General features: G+C 42.1%; 1 long non-coding RNA gene across 1 annotated transcript; it reads right to left on the bottom strand.

The window, feature by feature from the left end:
• Positions 1-359: 359 nt before the first annotated feature.
• On the bottom strand, positions 360-6120 carry LOC134575453 (uncharacterized). Its single transcript, XR_010085668.1, has 3 exons — positions 6018-6120; positions 2471-2524; positions 360-577 (listed from the first exon to the last, which is right to left on the bottom strand). It is a non-coding gene; the product is annotated as an uncharacterized LOC134575453 (long non-coding RNA).
• Between the last annotated feature and the right edge of the window lie 14046 nt (positions 6121-20166).

Here is a 20166-nt window from a genome sequence, read left to right as displayed (position 1 = left end):
CTATCCCCTATACTGTGTCTATTTGAACAGCACAAACGGTTACTCAGGCATTAATATATCTAGAAGGTCTCACAAAACAATTTGCCCTCAATCCTCCCAAATTCTGTACCAAAATATGTCTGCGTCAGTGCGCTGGCAACAGACGTAATGAGCTTCTACCATCCAGGTGGTGTCTGCAAGGAGAACCTTTAGTGTTCCTTCCATCCTTATGGGCACCCCCGTCTCCCTTCTGTTAAAACAAACAAAAAAACAAGGTCCCCTGCCTCTATCCACCCCCTTCCCCCCCCACCAGGCTCAGACCGTATGCATGTGCTCTAGCTAGGTAAAGCGGTCCAATCAAATGTTTCTCTATACAGAGATTCTCTACAGGATAAATGTTTATGAATGGTAAAAACAGAGGCAACATTAGTAAGTCAAGATAGCTTATATTTCAGATCTTATTAAAAAGGTTATGGTGACAGCTATAATGAAGTCTATTTCCATATTCCTCCTGGAAGCTTGTCTTTAGCCTGCGTAGTCACTGTATCAGTCACTTGGTCACAGGTCTTCTGAGCGGCCTGGCATCCTTGGTCGACAACTTGACAAAAAAAAAACACACACAGATTAGATCTAGTTGTAGTACCTTATTCAAGTAAAACGCATTGGCTGAATTTGTAGGAGGAACTGTAAGCTGTTACAAAAAGGAAATGTACACGTTTTAATTTAATGTCTCCTATGCAAATCGGGCAAGTGTGAGAGCTACTAAAAACCTTGAGGAGTTCTCACAAGGAACAGTCTTCCAACACGTTTCAGCATCCCAACACTGGAGACATGCAATCTGTCACTTTGCCACATGTTCTCTAGCGGTCTACTAGAAGGAGATTGGGACCTTTGCTGCTACAGTTTTCTCTCTGATTTTTTTTTCTGTATTCCAGTTGGTGAAGACATCAGTCCTGCTGCCTATAATACAAACCTTGCCAAAGAGGAGCAATGAAACAAGCTATGCCATCCAAAACACACATCCCGGGTTCCCCAACTTAATCACCAGCATCACTGAAGGTGAAGAACTCAACTGCCTCCATCACCCTAATCTAGAATATAATTGATAAAAAAAATCCCAATATATAGCATATATAGTAACTGGATCCATTTTCAATTCTTTATTCCATATATCTACCATTCCAAGAGGCTGTTATATAGAGTCGGCATTAGATATTGGTGTTAAATAAAATTTTAAAATGCATAATTTTTTGAGCATATACATTTACTGAAGTCATTTAATTGATGGGCATCTCGATTGCATCAATGAGATGGCTGAAGTAAAGGGAACAATATATGTAGGTCATGGCTGTCCTCCGGGTATATAACGGATTACAAACAGTGGGAAGACTATTATACTGGTGCGAATGCACTTTACACAACATTCACAGTCACTACGTGATGTATGTGAACAATTCAGGAATTGAAAAAAAGTCCCTGCAAAATAGCAACACATACACAGGGATTCAGTCCAGTGAGAATTGTGATTTCAAATCTAATGCTAGAACAGATGAACTGAAAACATGGCTAACTTGATACATTTTCCGGGATCTCCACTTTGGTCTACAATTTGGAACAATATGAAGATGCGTTCCTAATGCTATAGTGACCTGCTAACTATTGTAGTGTCCCACACCGCCATGTGAGAGGGATGAGAGGTGGATAGTACTTACCTTTTAGCCGTCGGTCTCCACGATTGCGTTTCTTCTTATTGGCTGAGATCATCAACCAAACCAATGTTTCCATGTAGGGAAACACTTGAAGGCTAGCGGACGCTGCACCCATCAAATGGTCTCTATGAGACAATCTGATTGATATAGCTGAGTTTAACTTGGCTGTTGGTGCAGAAGCACTTCTAGTGGCTGACAGTGTGACAGTCGCTAGAGGCATGTTAACCCAGCAATGAAAAATGAGCTGTTTCTGCTAAAGGTCCTCAGTTACAGGGTAAAAACTAGTTGAACATGGCACCATGTCCACTCTGCAGACATGAAGTGGTTTGGGTTCCTATACTGTTCTTTTAATTTGAATTCTTGATAATATGCACTTTCTTAAAATGCCATGCTAAATTGTCCTTGATTTGGCAATTTTGAAAAATGTATACTTTTGCTTGGAGCTCTTCTGAATAGTTGGCTTGCTTAACAGTCTCAAATTTTAGACAAGTTTAAAATTGCACCTTTGGAAACTAAAATGGGAACGAATGGGGGAAAAAAAGAACTGACACCCTTCATATTTACTAATATTTACTTTTGAGAAATGTCTTCTTCTATTCACTATATTGGATCAGCAAATCAAGCGGTCAAGTCTAAAAACTGGACGTATCCCAAATTTGCCCCAGAAAATTCACAAACTCCAGGCCATCATATCTATTAGTGCCAGTGCTACCCGTGGAAGATGCATTTGGATATAAATATTTTTCTCTTGCATTTGTGCAATGTAGTTTATTTATACTTACTGTCTTGTCCAATTTGTTGGCCTTTCTGGGTACAGTCCTGCACTACATGATCACCTGAAGAAAATACATTAATTTCTATTACTCTAAAGAAATATAAAGTGTATTTAAATAACGGCGTAGCATGCAACATTTCCATAACAATTTCCTCCATAACAATTGAGGAAAACATCAGAGTAACTCATTAAACCAGAAACCGAGGTGAGATGGCATCCAATTTCTGAATTATAGGCCAAAATTTACTAATTGGAAACATTTAGCAATTTTTTTTTTTGCCCCATTTGCTTTGCTTCTCACGATTTGTTAAAACTCACTGTTAAAACGTTAAAAAATTAAATGCAAAAAACCAAGTTTACCTATGAAACCCTTAGGTCCTGTTTTGAAATTCTTGATCCTGTTTCCCAATGCTTTTTATACCTATTCGCCTATTTCTGGGTCCATTTAAGACACATCACAACTGCATGAATATACGCTCAGGGCATTTAACCTATGAGAGTGCTTTAACCGCGCGCATGGACATCCACGAGTGGAGACAGCTACCACAGAAGCCAGTCAACCTGCCATACAATTTTCTGGTGGGACCACCTCAATGGCGCTCACCATTTCAGATTTCAGACCTTCTTGGGAGCCATACAATAAACTCCATGTGAGATTATATGAGACCTCTTAGAACACATATACTTTTGTATTAGAAACTTAGGGTCTAATTATAATTTTGAATAAGGGGAGATCTTCCTACAACATAACGTCAATAATAGCTTCGGAAAAGACTGCTCGTGTTTTCCGTACAGTAATTACTTCAAGTGGAACTGATGCTCTGGGTTTGTCTGTGTCTGTTGCCTCGAGGGGTTATTATGTACTAACAGGTGTTGGAAAATTGAATTGACTGTGCTAATATTTTGCTTTTGATATTTGATTCACAAGATTATACATTCATCCTATGTATTGTCTCCATGGGTGGAACACAACAAACGCTTGGATTCGCGTTCTCCTGATTGTTATATCATATTAGTTTAAATGTCAGATTGTGCAGGTGAGTGACATCTACCCAGTATACTCAGTTTGAATCAAACTTAATGGGTCATTTACCAAAGTGGGAATTGTTGGGAATTAAAAGAGAATTTAAATTTTTCAAATGGAATAACCAAAAGATGATTTTCCCAGTTCAGTTTTTTTTTTGACTAAAATTTTAAATTAATTTCAAATTCTTAACAATTTACACTTTAGTAAATAATCCTGGCTGTGTATTTAATTTTAACCCATATTATGTATGAATTGTAATGAACTCAAGCTGATGGGAGCTGAATGGCCTTCATCCTGTTGTCGCGGCTTACCTTGGTGGGAGTCCAGTTTGCAGAGATGTGCTTACCCTTGCAATTAAACACAGGCCGAGGTGGTCAGGGAAGAACTCACCTGGCCTGTGAGTCTGTGCACGGGGGCTGATTTCAGGATAACCAGGTCGAAGTACAGACAAGAACAAGAGCAGGAGAATCGTCGTGGGTAAGCCGGAGGTCAGGGGATGCCAGAATACAGGATCAACAGGAACAAAGCCAAGGTCAGAAGCCGAAAACCAACAGGACAACAGGAACACGAAATAACAGGAACCAGAGTCAATGAACTGACCCTGCCTTCTGGGAGAGGCAGGGTTATATACCTGGCTAACGGCCATCAGCTTCAGGTGTGCAAGAGTATTGGAGCAGCCACAGATAACGGCCAGCCCCCAGTGCTGGAACAAGGCAAGATGTACTTCTGGCTATCTCTAGAGCTGATATGGTGGCTCAGAGGCAAAATAGCAGGTTCAGGATAGCAAGGTACCTGGGTTCAAATCCCTCATCGGGTATTTCTGGGGCGACCTCGTCTGGCGGTCTGGATGTCACGGTGACTGTCATGACACCTGTCCAGTCAGTACTTAGAGCACTCTCAAAGCTCTCTGCCCATGGGATTAATGCAGTATTAATTTTGGCGGCAAATTTCAGTTTAGTTATAGTCATGGTCTTTTGACTAAAAAGCTATTTTAGTTTTAGTCGTATTTTAATCATCTGAATCCTTTTAGGTTTTGTCTAGTTTTAATTGACTAAATCGCCAGTAGACACGACTAAAATCTAATAGGTTTAGTTAAAGCCTCTGTCTCTTTTGCCCCTTCCCCAGCCCCTCTGTGTCTCTTTGTGTCCTCCCAGCCCCTCTAGGTGTCTCTCTCCCAAGCCCTGGTCTGTCTCTTTTGCCCCTTCCCCAGCCCCTCTGTGTCTCTTTGTGTCCTCCCAGCCCCTCTAGGTGTCTCTCTCCCAAGCCCCTCTGAGTCTCCTTGTGTCCTCCAGCCCCTCTATGTGTCTCTCTCCCAAGCCCTGGTCTGTCTGTTATGCCCCATCTATAGCCCCTCTGTCTCTTTGTGCCCTCCCTGCCCCACTAGATGTCTCTCTCCCAAGCCTTGGCCTGTCTCTTTTGCCCCTTCCCCAGCCCCTCTGTGCAGTGTTAATTTTGGTGGCAAATTTAGTTTTAATCAGTCTTTTGACTAAAAAAAGCCATTTTAGTTTTAGTCGTATTTTAGTCATCGGAATTGTTTTAGTTTTAGTCTAATTTTAGTTGACTAAAATTTGACTTAAATTAGTTTTCAACAAAGTGAACACTGGATTAATGTATGCAGCCAGCACAGTGCGAGTGTGTCTAATAAACCAAGCTCTTCTAGAGACACAAGGAAACAATCCTGTGACAGCTGGACAGGATGCCAAGATTGTGACTGTCCCAGCTGAGACTGTCGGGAGGCTTGCATTATGCACCGTTCATTGCCAGCATAATGGCGTCTGAACAGAGTGATGTCAGTCACTCCATTCCTATAATCCTTAGCGAGCGCTAGCAATGCTACAAGAGCTTCTGCAAGGGACAGGTTTTTGTTTGTTTTTTGCCTCACCTCATACACTATTTTCTCACTGCTGTGAGAAATGAAAGGGAGGTAAGTTGTTTGGGCACTCGAGGGAGTGCCTGAGAGTATTTGCACGTAGTGGTGCTATCTTACTTATGTTGTCCCTCCATACGGTGTTGTTGTTATAGGGAGGTAAGTAAAAACACACTTACCTCCCCAGGACCTCTTTGTCCTCTTGGACTTATCAACTCTTGGCCACCCACAGAAACATGTCCTATGGCAGCACACGCACTCAGGTATTTGTGCATGTTCTACTGCAGTTCCTAAATTAATCTACATGGTACGCTGGTTTATCATGCACATCATAAAAGAAAAAAGCACTACCCCATTAACGTTTCATTAACTACTGGGTTATTGCCAATATCTCATTTACGACAGTTCTTTAAAATATTGCACATATTAAAATTTTAAGTCTTTATTCATTGAACAGTAAACTGTGGTGAATTTAAATTAAATTAAAATAATCTCCCTTTCAGGTCCATTCGGCTAATTTAATCTAGTTTGGGATCTAGTTTTGGAAATGCAATTTTCCTTTTACCATAATTCATAATTTAGGAAATTAAACCCTAAAGCAATGTATTGCCAAGTAAGCATTCAATATTCATATAGAAGAACTATTTCATTTATTGGTACCTGTCTCCTTTGCTTTGTGATGGGCCTGGTCAATTAATCCTTGGTAGCCGGACATGATTTGAGCTGTGATGGCCTCTTGCTATGGAAAGTAACAGATAAGAGTCTTCGTACAGTGTTTTATTTCGAGCTGGTGATAACTCCTTTTATAATGGGAAGAGCCCCACCCAGTACAGCTTGCTTGTTCATCTTTTAGGGATTGGCTTCAGAGATAGTTTTGTTTAATATAATTAATTTGTCCGCATTACCATTCTTTTTTCTCTCTCTCTTTTTTTTTTTTTAATAGTATGGTTCACAGTGACCTAATACTGTCAGTATTTTTCCATTAGAAAACTTTAAAACGTTTATGTTTCATTGTTTTTCAGATAGTGTAGAAAGCTTTTTTATTTGTAATATTTTAAACAAACCTCTCCCTAAAAGAGTTACTCCAACTATAAAATATGCTTTTAGAAAACAAAGGATCTGGTTAGGGTAACCATTTCTGAGGTGGTCACCCTTCCCCCCAAGTTTAAAAAAAAATAAAATAAATGCTATAACTTACCTCAGTTACATTGTCAAACCCAAGTTTTCCCCTCAGTACGATCCTCATTGGCCAAAATCCCTCCAACCAGGGAGGACACTGAGGACAGACTGAGGGGAAGACAGAGGAGACACTGAGCGGGAACTGTGCTGCCTTGGCTGTCACGTATCAGCATGCTGTGTACGCTGGCATCAGATTCCAATTTTGCACAGAATTGACATAACCTGGCAAGTGATGCTGACAGCTAATTGGTTAATCTCTGTATGTACTCTGTATGTGCAGCGCAGTGTTCAATTGCTGTACATAAAGACTCCAGGAACCATAAACACTTCAAATGGTGGTCTTGGTGCTTGGAGTAACCATTTAAGTCTGTTTGGCCAAGTACAAGATAAAAATGTCTTAGCTCACCAGGATTGCTTCGAATAACCTGGACATCTTGATACACATTACATTTTTTGTTTTGGCATAACTTGCCATCAATCATAAAATTGCATTGAGCATTCCAGTTTATAATGCAATATAAATGAACACTTCAATCACCATAGCCACTATAGCACATTCTTGTGGTTATGCTTTGACTTCTTACCTGTGGTGTATCGGATGCCACTCTACTACAGCCTTCAGAGCTGGAAGCTCCTGCTTTGAACCTTCCGTTAGCTCTCCTTAGCTAAGCTCTGCAGAGCACATTGTCTGAGAGCGTCAGCTGATCACTCTCAACAAATGAGCTAAGTTCTGCACTGCTAAACATAGCTCAGACGGAGAGCTTCCAGTGCTCTGAAAAGGTATTGTGGATACAGGGACCGACACACATATTGGGGGACGCCAGGCCACTCCAACGCACTGTCATGGATATGCTGCTGGCAAACCCTACAGATTGTGTCTGGCCTTAGCAGAAAAGTGGTAATTTTGACCAGGGGACTTAAAGATGGCTGATCCCACAAATAGGGATAAGCCAGGAGAAGCGCTAACATTTATGTATTCATTACAAAATAATACACAAGGCAACTGTATTACACATAGATGGAGATTTATCAAGCCAAAACATGATATTTTGAGCGTGAAGACTAAATACTGAGAGCCATTCTATTGTCTACCTTGATGATTACTCCTTAATTAGCATTTTGTCCCTTAATGAAACCTGTTTTTGCCTTGATAAATATCCTCAGATATCCCATAATAATAAAAATTATGACAGTTTTCTATTGATTCACTGACCATTAGGGTGGGTTTGTTGCTCTAACATAATTAAAAGAGCCCTTAAAAACGAAGTAAAGGATTATTTAATTTGCTGTATTCTGTTTAATGGATTATATCAAATATATATGGCTGAAGTAACACATTTTGGCTTTCTCAAGTTTGCATTTTGTTTTTCAGGATAAAACCATTTGATTGTGCAGTGCTATAAAAACTGCTTGCATCCAATCTTAGGCAAAATAATATAATATAAAACTTTGTAACCTGAAAATGACATAACCCGCTGATCTCACAATGAATCGTTTTTTGATTGGCTCTCCATGTTTGTGAGTAAATTCACTTGTGTTACCTCATAATGTGCTTAACAGAGCATAGTTGTAAAAGCTGTGAATGGTTATATGTGTCTGAGTGGAGACTGGTCGGTTACATTTGTCCATCAAAGCTGGAGGTAAATACACAGGAAGATGAAGACCTGACACGGAAAGTAAGTTAAGTGACCGGTTTGTTTGTAATGTGGCTAATCTGAACTAGTCTAACTGGAGCTTTATATCTGTAATGTATACAATGATCTGCCACAAAACGAAAACCACATGCCTAATTTTGTGTAGATCCTCCTGGTGCTTCCAAAGCAGCTCTGATGCATCGAGGCATGGACTCCGCAAGACCTCTGAACGTGCCCTGTGGTATTTGGCACCAAGACATTAGTAGCAGTTCCTTTAAGTCTGGCAAGTTGCTAGGTGGGCTTTTAGCACATTCCATAGATGCTCAATCAGATTGAGATCTGGGGAATCTGAAAATGTTTTTACAGTGAGGCAGGGTGCATTATCCTGCTGAGGTCACTGCCATCAGAGAACATCTTTGTCATGAATGGGTGTAAGTGGTTTGCAACAATCTCTAGGAAGGTCGTAAATGTCAAAGAAATATCCACATGCATCCCAAGACCCAAGGTTTCCCAGCAGAACATTGCCCAGACCCAGGACCGGTGATAGGATTTTTAGTTACACAGGCGAAGATGCATTTTGGTGCCCCCCACCCTCGTTCAAAATAAGGTTCATACAAACACAGAAATAATCATACAGACATACAGACACAGACAGAGACATACATGCAGGCATATAGACATCATGGCGGCGGGCACCTGGTCGCAGGGATGTGACCCCTGCGACCGCGGTATGTACGCCAGTGCATGCAGATGCACACACATTTAAAGGACCACTACAGACACCCAGATCACATCAGCTCAATGAAGTGGTCTGGGTGTCAGGTCCCTCTAGTTTTAACCCTGCAGCTGAAAACATAGCAGTTTCAGAGAAACTGCTATGTTTCACCGAGGGTTAATCCAGCCTCTAGTGGATGTCTCACTGACAGCCGCTAGAGGAGCTTCCGCTATTCTAAAACACTGAACGTCCATAGGAAAGCATTGAGTAAGTGGGATTCCCTGGGGTCCAGTGGTGCTGCTGGGCTCCTGGGCTCCTTGGCTGGCTGGCTCCCTGGCTGGCTGGCTCCCTTGGTGGCTGTCTCCCTTGGTGGCTGTCTCCCTTGGTGGCTGGCTGGCTGTCTGTCTCCCGGGCTGGCTGTCTCCCGGGCTGGCGGGCTGGCGGGCTGGCGGGCGGGCGGGCGCGAGGGAGCACTCTCCCATGTGTGCTTCCTCTTCAGCTCCCTCGCGCACCGCGTAGGGATGCCGGCGCCGGAAGATGACGTAATCTTCCGGCTCCGGTATCAGTATGCGGCGCGCGAGGGAGCTGAAGAGGAAGCACACATAGGAGAGTGCTCCCTCGCGTGCCCGCAGAACCGGGCGCTCGGCCACGCTACAAAAGGTCGTCGGTTGGAGGGGAGCGCAGTGCGCTTCCCTCCTTCCGGTCAGCCTGATTTTGCGCCCCCAGGGCCGGTGCGCCCTAAGGCGGCCGCCTGGGCCGCCTTATGGTAGCGCCGGCCCTGCCCAGACCCTGCCACTGCCTCTGCTGGCCTGCCTTCTTCCCATAGTGCATTCGGCTGCCATCTCTTCCCAAGGTAAATGGCACGCATACACCTGGTCATTCACCTGATATAAAAGGTAACATGATTAATTTTACCAGGCAACCATCTTACATTGATTCATGGTCCAGTTCTGATGCTCATGTTCCCATTGAAGGCACCTTTATCGGTGGACAGGCAACACACCCCATACACAGCAAATTGCAATGCACTGTGTTTGCTGACATCTTTCTACCATGGCTAGCATTTTTCAGAAAATTTAGGCACAGTAGCTCTTCTGTGTGATTGGACCAGACAGGCTAGCCTTCACTGCCCAAGTGCATCGATGAGTCTCGGGCACTCATGACTCTGATGCCGGTGCACTGGCTGTCCTTCCTTGCACCACTCTTTAGGTAGGTACTAACCACTGCATATTGAGAAGACCCCACAAGACTTGCCATTTTAGAGATACTCTGACCCAGTCATCTAGCCATCACTATTTGGCCCTTGTCAGAATCTTTAATTTAATTTGCTCATTTTTCCTGCTTCAAACACATGACATTCAAGAACTCTTCTCTTGCTGCCCAATTTATCCCACCCCTTGATAGGTGCCAGTGCAACAATATAATCAATGTTATTCACTTCAACTGTCAGTGCTTTTAATGTTGTGGCTGATTAGTGTGTGTACGTGTAATACGAGTGAGATGTCTGCAATGGCATTTGTCAGTATGTACATTTTTACTTACCATTTTCTTGACAAGGCAAATACAAATAATAATTATTTTTATTATTATTACAATTTGTATAAAATAATTGAAATAATATTGTACTTAGTTGTTCCATAGCTGCCATTTATCGCATTTTAGATTTATTCTGGTGTGTGTTAAATATACATTAAAAAGACTGCTGTTAGATAGTTGTATAATAAAATGCATTGTCCATTGTGATTATCTAATCCAGTAAGGTTGCAGGCTCTCTATTTTTTTTTATATTTGAATTTTTTTTTAAATACTGTTAAAAGTTTAAACAAAAAATATTAAATTATTTGAAAAACCACTAACAATATTAAATCAATGTTAAACAAAAAAAATCATGTTACATTTTTCCCTCCATGATTTAATTATAGAAGCTGCCTGTCCGTGAATTGCCCTCTGCCATATTGTGTGTGTTTCCTCATCCATTCGTGTATTGTGCCCGCTCCCCATTCGCGAGTGCTTCCACGAAGGGAATTCATTTACCTCCCGAACGGGGACCACCTCGATACCTCATTTAGAATGCTAAGTTAGAACGTTCACACCTCGCAACATAAGTGTCAAACCGCAAATCGCAAAGGGAAACAATTAGTGAATGCTCCCCTGGGTGGCCACCATTCGTACAGTCGAACACCAGCAAAGGGGAGCATCCGTGGATTGTTTCCCAACTCGTTTGTCTCCCGAACGAGGACCTCCCTGGTGCCCCATTGGAATGTTCACACCAATTAATCGGAATGTCCTCACTCGCAACATAAGTGTGGGGCACTGGTGAGTTTGGTGGGCTTTTGGGTACCTGCAGGGACAAAGAGACCAGGTCTTTTCCCATGGGCGGGCTTTCCTGTCCAGAGGCTCCTGGGAAGAAGACCCCCTGGCGGCTGGGGCGGTAAAACCCTGTGTTTTAAGTGACAGGCTTTGGGGACAAAGGGAACGGAGTCCCTTCCCGCACTAGAGCCCCAGGGAGGGGGAGGATCCTGGGATGTAACCTTGTAGGATTATGTGGTACACCCCTTGCATGGGGTTATGTATAAAATCCGTGTGTGGTCAATAAAGTGTTGTTGTACCTCGAGAGAATGGGTCTCTTTATATTCTAAATGGTTCCTGACCAGCTGAAGGAAGGGACTTAGAGGAGGTAACTCTGGGTTACTCTGGGTCCGCTGCAATCAGACTGCGAAATAATTCATAAAAGAGCGAAATTGTTGCATCTTAAATACTTGTTTTTACTCTATAGGCTACTAATCTGTTTTGCGTTTACTAAGTTCTTCTCATTAAAGATAAAGAAAAGTAGCAGATATAGTTATAATGTATTTAATCTATATAAAGTGCATATAAATGGATTAGGAAATCTGTCCTTAGAGGTGTGGTAGCTGCTGTAGGGCTTGCGTGACCTGGTAATAAAATCTAGTATTTATGTAAACAGCATTTTCTGCTGATGAAATGCTATTAATTATGTTCTAGACATATATTGCTATTGCAACTTCAGGCCTTCTAACATCTCAATTTCGGCATGACAGTCCCAATTTTTGTCCCAACCTAGTTCTCTGGTGCCTTACTTTTGGGGACACAGTGCTCCCTGAAGGTTCTGCTCTTGGTTTGTGCCAGCTTGGATGATTGACAGGAAGTCTGATGGGCATTCAGGCCAGGCTGACCTGTCAATCCTTCTGGCGGACCCATCCCCCTTGTGTGATGCTATGGCCTGCCACTTTCCCACATCCGACCGGCATCCAGTTAACAGGACGCAGGAATTGGAAGTTATGCATCTTTTGATTGGATTATTGTGTTGGACAATATTTTATTGATATGTTTAGTTTAGGCAATGCTGTATTAGATAATAATCACAAAAATTTAAAGGAATACTATAGGGTCAGGAACAAAAAACATGTATTCCTGACCCTATAGTGTTTAAACCATCATCTAGCCCCTCTGGACCCGACTTGCCCCCCTAAATATAGCAGAATCTTACCTTTATTCAAGTTTTCTGCTGCTGTCTCTGCCCCTAATCTGCCTGGTTGGCTGACATCAGTGTTGATCTGAGTCAATCACAATGCTTCCGGATAGGATTGGCGGAGACTATCAAGGAGGCAGATCAGGGGCAGAGCCAGCACAACCCTGGCCAATAAGCATTTCCTCATATAAATGCGTTGAATAAATGCATCTCTATGACGAAAGTTCAGTGTCTCCATGCAGAGGGTGTTGTCATTAAATGTCAGTCACACTGTGCAGCACTGCCCCAGGAAGCACGTCTAGTAGTCAATTACAGTTTGAATCTATATGACAGAATGATGGGTGTCTTTCTGTGAACATTAATGAACAAGCAAGGCTTCACTAATTCCATTAACGTATAGCTTCCAGATCCCGTCTATATACAGTGTGTATCACCTACTGTTATGTAACAGTAAGTATTCTGTCATTATGTCAATCTGCCAGGGCATCAATAAGGATTTCATGTTTTGGAAATCTCTATATTCTACAGGAAATGTAAAAACAAATGGCGTGTAGAAAGACTCATTGGACGTAATGAACACGCTGTCTGATTTATTTTTTTTGTGTATAAGATGATGCAAACACAAATAAGGAATAAAACAGTCAGTGTATAGTAAATACAATGTGCAGGGGAAAATAACCCATTACTGTGAATTCAGCCAATGTGTTTAAGTTGATTTCATTTGTGAACATACTGCATTTGCACAGATATTACAACAACCTGCTATTTTATTAGCCAAATTACTACTACTGCTAAACACAAAAACTTAGTAATTATTTGAAAGTTTCAATTTTGCATGTTAGCAGGAGATAGTAGTGCATACCTGCCATACATATCATGAATAAAAACAACGGTGCTGTCCTGGGGCACAATCACAGCCATATTGAGGTAGACAAGGGCAGGATGTCAGATTGGGCCCCCTCCTAGAGCCATGGGCTCTGTTCTTTGAGTATCACATGTATATGGTGAGACTGAGGTTTGGGAGTGTGTGTGTAGTGGCTTAGTGTTGTATGTGTGTGGTGAGACTGAGTGTTGTGTGTGTGGGTGTGTGTGTTGTATGTGTGTGTGGAAGATTGAGTGTTGTGTGTGTGTAGTGGCTTAGTGTTGTGTGTGTGTGTGGTGAGACTGAGTGTTGTGTGTGTGTGTGTGTAGTGGCTTAGTGTTGTATGTGTGTGGAGCGGAAGGCTGAGGGTGCCTGTGTGTGCTGGTTGAGTGTTGTGTGTGTGTGTGTGTGTGTGTGTGTGGAGTAGTCTAAGTATTGTGTGTAGAGGAAGGGGAATCTGAGTGAGTCTGGAATTTTTTATTTTGCTCCCCCTGTTTACCTTTTGGAAGGAGGTGGTGTAATTCATAGTGATCCAGGGGAGGCCATTCTTTGCAGAGTCTCTGGTGGTCCAGCAGATGGCCTTCCCTGGTAGTCCAGTGGGGTAACATTGTAACCTACACTAATACCAGGTGCAGATCACTTTAAGAGATTCCTCTTAGTCCAGCACTCAATTAATGACTCAGAGCGCTGGCTGCAGCAATCTGAGTTACTGAGCATCTCTGGGGGACCAGGAGGGGGCTCATAAAGTGATTTGCATCTGAGGTGCAGACAACAATTCTTCCTCTAGCAGGTGTGGGGCACAAGGCTGAGCACATCGATAGCCTGATCTCCCCGGCAGCTCAAGGAAGGCCTAATAACAGCCAGACTTACACTGGGCATCTGTCTATACCACCTTACGGTTAATCTAGATTTGGGCAAAGTGTTACAATAGAACAATCACAATGGAAACCAGTAGAATATATCTGTTGCTACTGAATAGCAACGTGGATGGAATTTTGAGCCATGGTCAAATGTAATATGTTTTTACTGGATGTAAGTAGACATTTCAGTAAGTGTCTCTGTATACTCATAGCCCAGCGGTTTATATTTTGTTCATGCTTTATTTATTAAGAAAATATTTGCTAATGTGCTTGCCAGGCAGGTATTTGGGATGGGCCGCCCAGTATCACTTATGTTTGTTTTTAACACACCTTTTGGCTGCTGGCACACAGATTGTGGTTCTTTAATAAACAGGTCTGACTGTTGTGTATATTTTTTTCCTGTTGTACTACTACTATTAATAGAAAGAGTTTCTTGGCAATATAATACGTACAATGCTTTATACACTGATAGAGCAACGATGGGACAATCTGGCGTGATATGGTATTGTGTCACATGGGTCACCAAAACCTGTGACAGATAAGAGATATGTCCTTGGCCGGTAGTTCTCAACCCAGTACTCGAGGGACAAAAGAGTCCAGGATTTAGTAATTTCCAAATTCTCTTCCTTTGGCGATACTGACAAAACCTGTACCATTGGTACCATTGGTGTGCTTTTGTCTTCCCATAACAGATGTGAGCCATGTTCTTCTCTCCATTTCCACCTTTCTTCCCTGCCCTCTGTTTCATGCTCCACACATAATCTCTTTTTTGATCTTTCCCACCTGTTCTCCCTGCTCTCTACCCCTTTGAGACTCTTCTCCCCCTTACCCACCCTCACTTCCTTCTGCCTGTTCCTCGTCCTCCTCTGATTATCCTCTTAATTATTATTTTCCCTTTCACTGTGTTCCCTAATAATTCCCCTTCTTTATTTTTTTCTTTACTGTCTTGCACATACATCTTTCCTATGGCCATCTGGGCAGGGAAGGTGGCATCACAGCTCTGAGCAAGAAATGACCTTACAAACTGGTGGTGGAGTTTCCGGTTATAGAACATCAGATAGAGAGGGAGCACTGAGACTGATCAGTACCCAGTTATGGTGAAGAAGACAATGTATGTCTTCCAGGGCCGTCTTTAACACAGGGCAAAAGGGGCAGCTGCCCTGGGCCCATTTATTCCTGGGGGGCCCAAAGCTGCTGCCCCTTGAGTCCACAACTGTTTCAACGCTGCCCTTTAATATTTCACCAGACCGGGTCCCTTCACCATGTTTCCACGTGGGCCGTGACCGGGCCCCTCTCACAGTGAACCCCTGCTGCCGGACCCCTTTTTCTATGTTTCCATGTGGCTGCAGCCGAGTCCCTGTGTTAACTTTCTCCGGGGCAGCCAACAGGAAGCCGCGCGGGTAGAAGGAGGTGGAGATGGAGACACGCACAAGGAGGGATACTGAGGAAGCCTGGTTCCTCAAACTCCCATCACCTTAGTTCAGCCAGCTCCCACTGGAACCCAAGGAAGCCATCCTTCTGCCTGCAGCAAAAGTAAGGAAATGTAAATTGCTCTTTATATATGTATGTACCGGTGTGTCAGAGTGTAAATGTACGTGTGTGTGTGTGTGTATATTATTTCATTTATATAGCACCATCAGATTCAGTAGCGCTGTACAATAGGTATGATATAGTAATCTTTTCAGCAAACAAATAAGTTTGAATGACTATCTGTTCCTGTCCAAATTAGAGATGATTAAATTGCATATACTCAGAAGTAAATTCACACTGACACGAGGTTCAGGTTAAATGAAAGAACTTCAGAGAATTTAATGGCATCTGTTAAAAAGTGGGTGCGCAGACCCTTATAAAGGCATTATTACATCACTACAGAATTCAAGATAACATAGAATTATAAATCAGTAATTGGTTAAGTGTTAAGTGGTTAGTTCAAATGCCCTCCCTACTGGGCGTGCCATCTTATGTCATTACTGTCGTCATAAAGTTCTCCTCCGGATTCCAGCACCATCTTGCTAGCACGAGGTGTTCACTCGATGGGAGGGGTGCTTTGGCAGCCCTTTTGAGTAGTTTGGCACTGTTAGTTCTCAAGGTTAGTTTCTCAAGGCTTTTAGTAACTTTCACATTTTATTAAGACTAGCTGCTACAATGTTTCACTCAGCAGGAACCTAACATTTCCTGCTGACACACAATTTCTATGGACAAAGCATTCTTATAAGACTATGAGAGCATGAGAAAGAAATATAAGGGTATAGATTTAAAGGGGCCTAATAATTCTACAACAGTTACATGTGTCTGTGTTTGCGTACCTGTGTGTCTGTATACCTTTGTGTCTGTGTACTTGTGTCAGAGTGTATGAGTACCTGTGTGTATTTGTTTGTGTATCTGTGTCAAAGTGTATGCGTATCTGTGTGTATATGTACTTGTGTGTCAGTGTATGTGTACCTGTGTTTGTGTTTTTGTGTTAGTGTATGCATACCTGTGTGTGTCTGTGTACTTGTATTAGTGTGTATGTGTATCTATGTGTCAGTGTTTTTTGCTTCTCTGTGTTTGAGTGTGTGCATATATGTGCATGTTGCAGTTCATATACTCCTGCATGTGCGCCTGTGTGCATCTGAGTGTTTGTGCATATCTGTGTCAGTGTGTCTAAGTGTGTATCTGTGTTTGGCAATACATAAACAATGCATTCCAAAGCCCACACTGCACACAAATACACCCCTGTCACCCTCCACACAATGCCACCCGCTTTACTCTACAAATGTCGCATTAACTTTCCCAATCCTGTCACACTCACCTTCTCTCGCTTTGCCACACTCACCCTGACACATTAATCCACCTAATACTGTCACTCACCTTCTCTTTCACGGTCACATTTGCCCCCAGCCCTGTCACACTCACCTCTTACACCCTGTCACATCAATGTCCCCTAATCGTGTCATGCTCACCTCCCCTTGCCCTGCCACACTTCCTCCTCAACCCATGAAACATTCACCCTAACCCTGTAACACTCACCTCGCAACCATGCCACACCACACTGTCACTTTAATCCCACAACCGTGTCACGCACACCGCCCAACGCTCATTCACCCCTCTGGCCCTGGCACACCTACTTTGCCACAGTCAAAGGAGCGCGGGGTTCAGGGAGCCCAGGCAAATGCTTGCCCAGGGTCCAATCACTAATAAAGACGGCCCTGATGTCTTCTAATTCAATGGGAAGCCGGCAGCTGTTGAAATTCCCGTGAAGCTACAAAAATGCCCTCTGGAGCCTTTCTCTCTGATATATCGATATAATTCTCCAATTCCATTCTTCTGCTTTATATAATATTGCAATAGTTACAATATGAGATTTGCATAATTAAATATATATAGTTTAAGAGTGAGAACGATTTATTTATTTATTTATCAAATATTTTACCAGGAAAGATACATTGAGATATCTCTTGTTTTCAATTATGTCCTGGGTCCACAAAACATTTCATTGATACAATAGGGTACAATAAAATACAAAAACAATATCAATACACAATACATACAACATAGAACAGGTAAGAAATATATAATCAACCATGACGGTGCATTCTGTTTCGAGATACATAGAGAGGGATCTCTTAAAGGACTTTAGGCTTGGGCAAGATTTGAAATTGTGCGGGAGGTCGTTCCCCAATTGCGACGCTCTGTAGGAAAACGAGGATCGAGCTGCTTTCTTTTTGTATTGAGGTAGACTAAATAAAGTGCTGGTACTGGATCTGAGGTTATAGGAGGTGGAAACAGCCGAGGAGAGCATTCTGCTCAGGTAGGGCGGGAGCGTCCCAGAAAAGCTCTTAAACACGAGCCTGGAAAGACGAAGGGTGCGTCTGGATTCCAGCGACAACCAGTTTAGTTCTTTTGGGGGAAAAGTGATTAGAATTAATATATTCTTGAAGGTAATTGCTTGTGCGAAACATGATTTATTTACATTTGTTGTGCAGTAAGTGAGTTATTTTTTTGTCCTAAATGTTAGAAAGATATAAAACCTACTTGCCTTAATATTTTGGCTTTTTTTTTTTTTTTTTTCCGATGTCAGAATCTAAACCCTGATGGTAGATATAGGTTTACTGTCAGGAGAGTCACATGTGAGTGCATGGAGGAGATAACGGATCATTTGCCATTGTGGTGTATGTAGTGTATGTAGAAAACCAGACATGCAGCAGGGAAGCAGAGCTGTCATTAAGGGGTGGGAAGTTAAGGTTTCCTAAAGCAGATATGGCTAAAAAGCAGATCCTTTAAAAACAAAGTATCATTGGGGCTGTGGTTCTGGGTATCCACCTCACCCTAGAGATGTATGTTAATGTCGTTTGAGGACTGTGATACAATAACATCAAATATAAAAGGCTCTGCTACACACTTGGACATGAAAAAGAATTCTTAGTGGGATGTGCTCATTTTGTATTTGACCACTAGATGTCACAATTGTGCTAAAATTATAAATTGTAAATTGTACACCCACTCTAAAAACTTTTATTTCATCCAATATTTTATTAGTACAGCTTAGTTCGTTTATAAAAACATTTCAACCCCCCCCTCCCTTTTTTAAAAAAACGTTTTTTTTTTTTTAATATTTATTATTATTTGAGGTGATGGGTATATTACTTTTATGGTAATTCACTAAACAAAAAGTGGTCAGGAATGTAAAAATGTATGCCATAGTAACCAACATGAGAAAATAATGGATTTGTTTTACAATTCGTAATTTCTTTTTTGAAATTCCAGTTTTCAGAATGATTTTGTAGGGTTTACTTTCTATATATTGAATTAAAGTGAGCTGAAAATCAAATTGCAAAATTCAGGCTAAATCAGTTGCTGTAAGTGGTTAGTTTTAAGTTGGATATGTTTTGTAAATCAGATATTTTGTCCTAAGTATTGAAATTCAGTTTTCAATTCACTACCATTCACTGTTTAGTCAATAAACCCTAAGGTGTTTCTGTTGTCATTCTACATTACATCACGTGCTGACCTCACAATCCATTCCCAGTGACCTCACAATGCACATCCATTCACTCCCAGTGACATCACAGGCTGACCTCTAACTCTGCTCACATGGACCCAGTGGCTACAGTATGCAGGGTTTGTGTGTCTTTGTGCAGGTACAATAACATCTCCTTAGTAGGGCTGGCACCAGAAAGGTAGGAGCAGGATGTCTTGAAATTTAAAAAAACGGTTTGTTGTGGCATTTTCACATCATTAGAGGTAATGGTGACATTACAACATGTTCTAGCTGACATCATATTTATTGTCTTATGTTATTTCAGGATTGAGTTTAATTTCTCTCCTGTAGCATTGAAGCTGTACTTCATATGTTCCACCACCTATTTCATACTTGCTAACATCAGAAAGTATTTTGTAGGGATGGGAGAATTCCATTGGCACAGTTTGCATCCTTGATGATTCTCGTAGCCACGAGGAAGGTTTATCATGTCAGTGTGCAGGCAGCCCATCAAGTCAGGCAACAATGGAAGAAATGTCCTGAAGTCTCCTAGTACATCCACAAGTGTGTGTTTATAACTGTACCTCACAGAGGCTTTTCTCTATTATCCTCAACAGCGGTAAATCAGAAATACCAAAGAACTCAGTGTCTCTGGTCACAAGTGAGCTGTTTCTTTGTTGATCGTGCCCATATCTTGTCTTTCAGTTTTAAGAAAGTATGAACTGAGAAAAGCTATCTTGGTAGCACGAGATAATGGGAAGCCTGGCTGCTTTGTCCCGGTCTTACAAAACTGTGTTCCAGGGATTTCGGGGAGGCTGGTATCCCCATGTTGTATGTCCTTGGATAGCTCTCGATTGATCACCAATGTTGGCCAAATAGCACCCTGATTGATGACCTGGAAACTGAGTAATAACTGATCAAAGATTCACTGGGTCATATCACAGTACCAATCCAGCATACAGTTCCAGAGCATTTCAAGGTATCTCCTAGTCAGGAATTAATCTGTGCAGGACGGGTCCAGGCAATCCCCAGGGGTCCCCATTTCAAGCTGGGAGGCAGAGTAGGAGTCTCCACCATACCCCCTTCTCTTAGTGGAAATAACCCTTTTT

The sequence above is a fragment of the Pelobates fuscus genome, chromosome 10 (assembly GCF_036172605.1).
Source record: "Pelobates fuscus isolate aPelFus1 chromosome 10, aPelFus1.pri, whole genome shotgun sequence".
NCBI classification, from domain to species: domain Eukaryota; kingdom Metazoa; phylum Chordata; class Amphibia; order Anura; family Pelobatidae; genus Pelobates; species Pelobates fuscus.
This window is presented reverse-complemented; position numbering and strand designations above follow the sequence as displayed.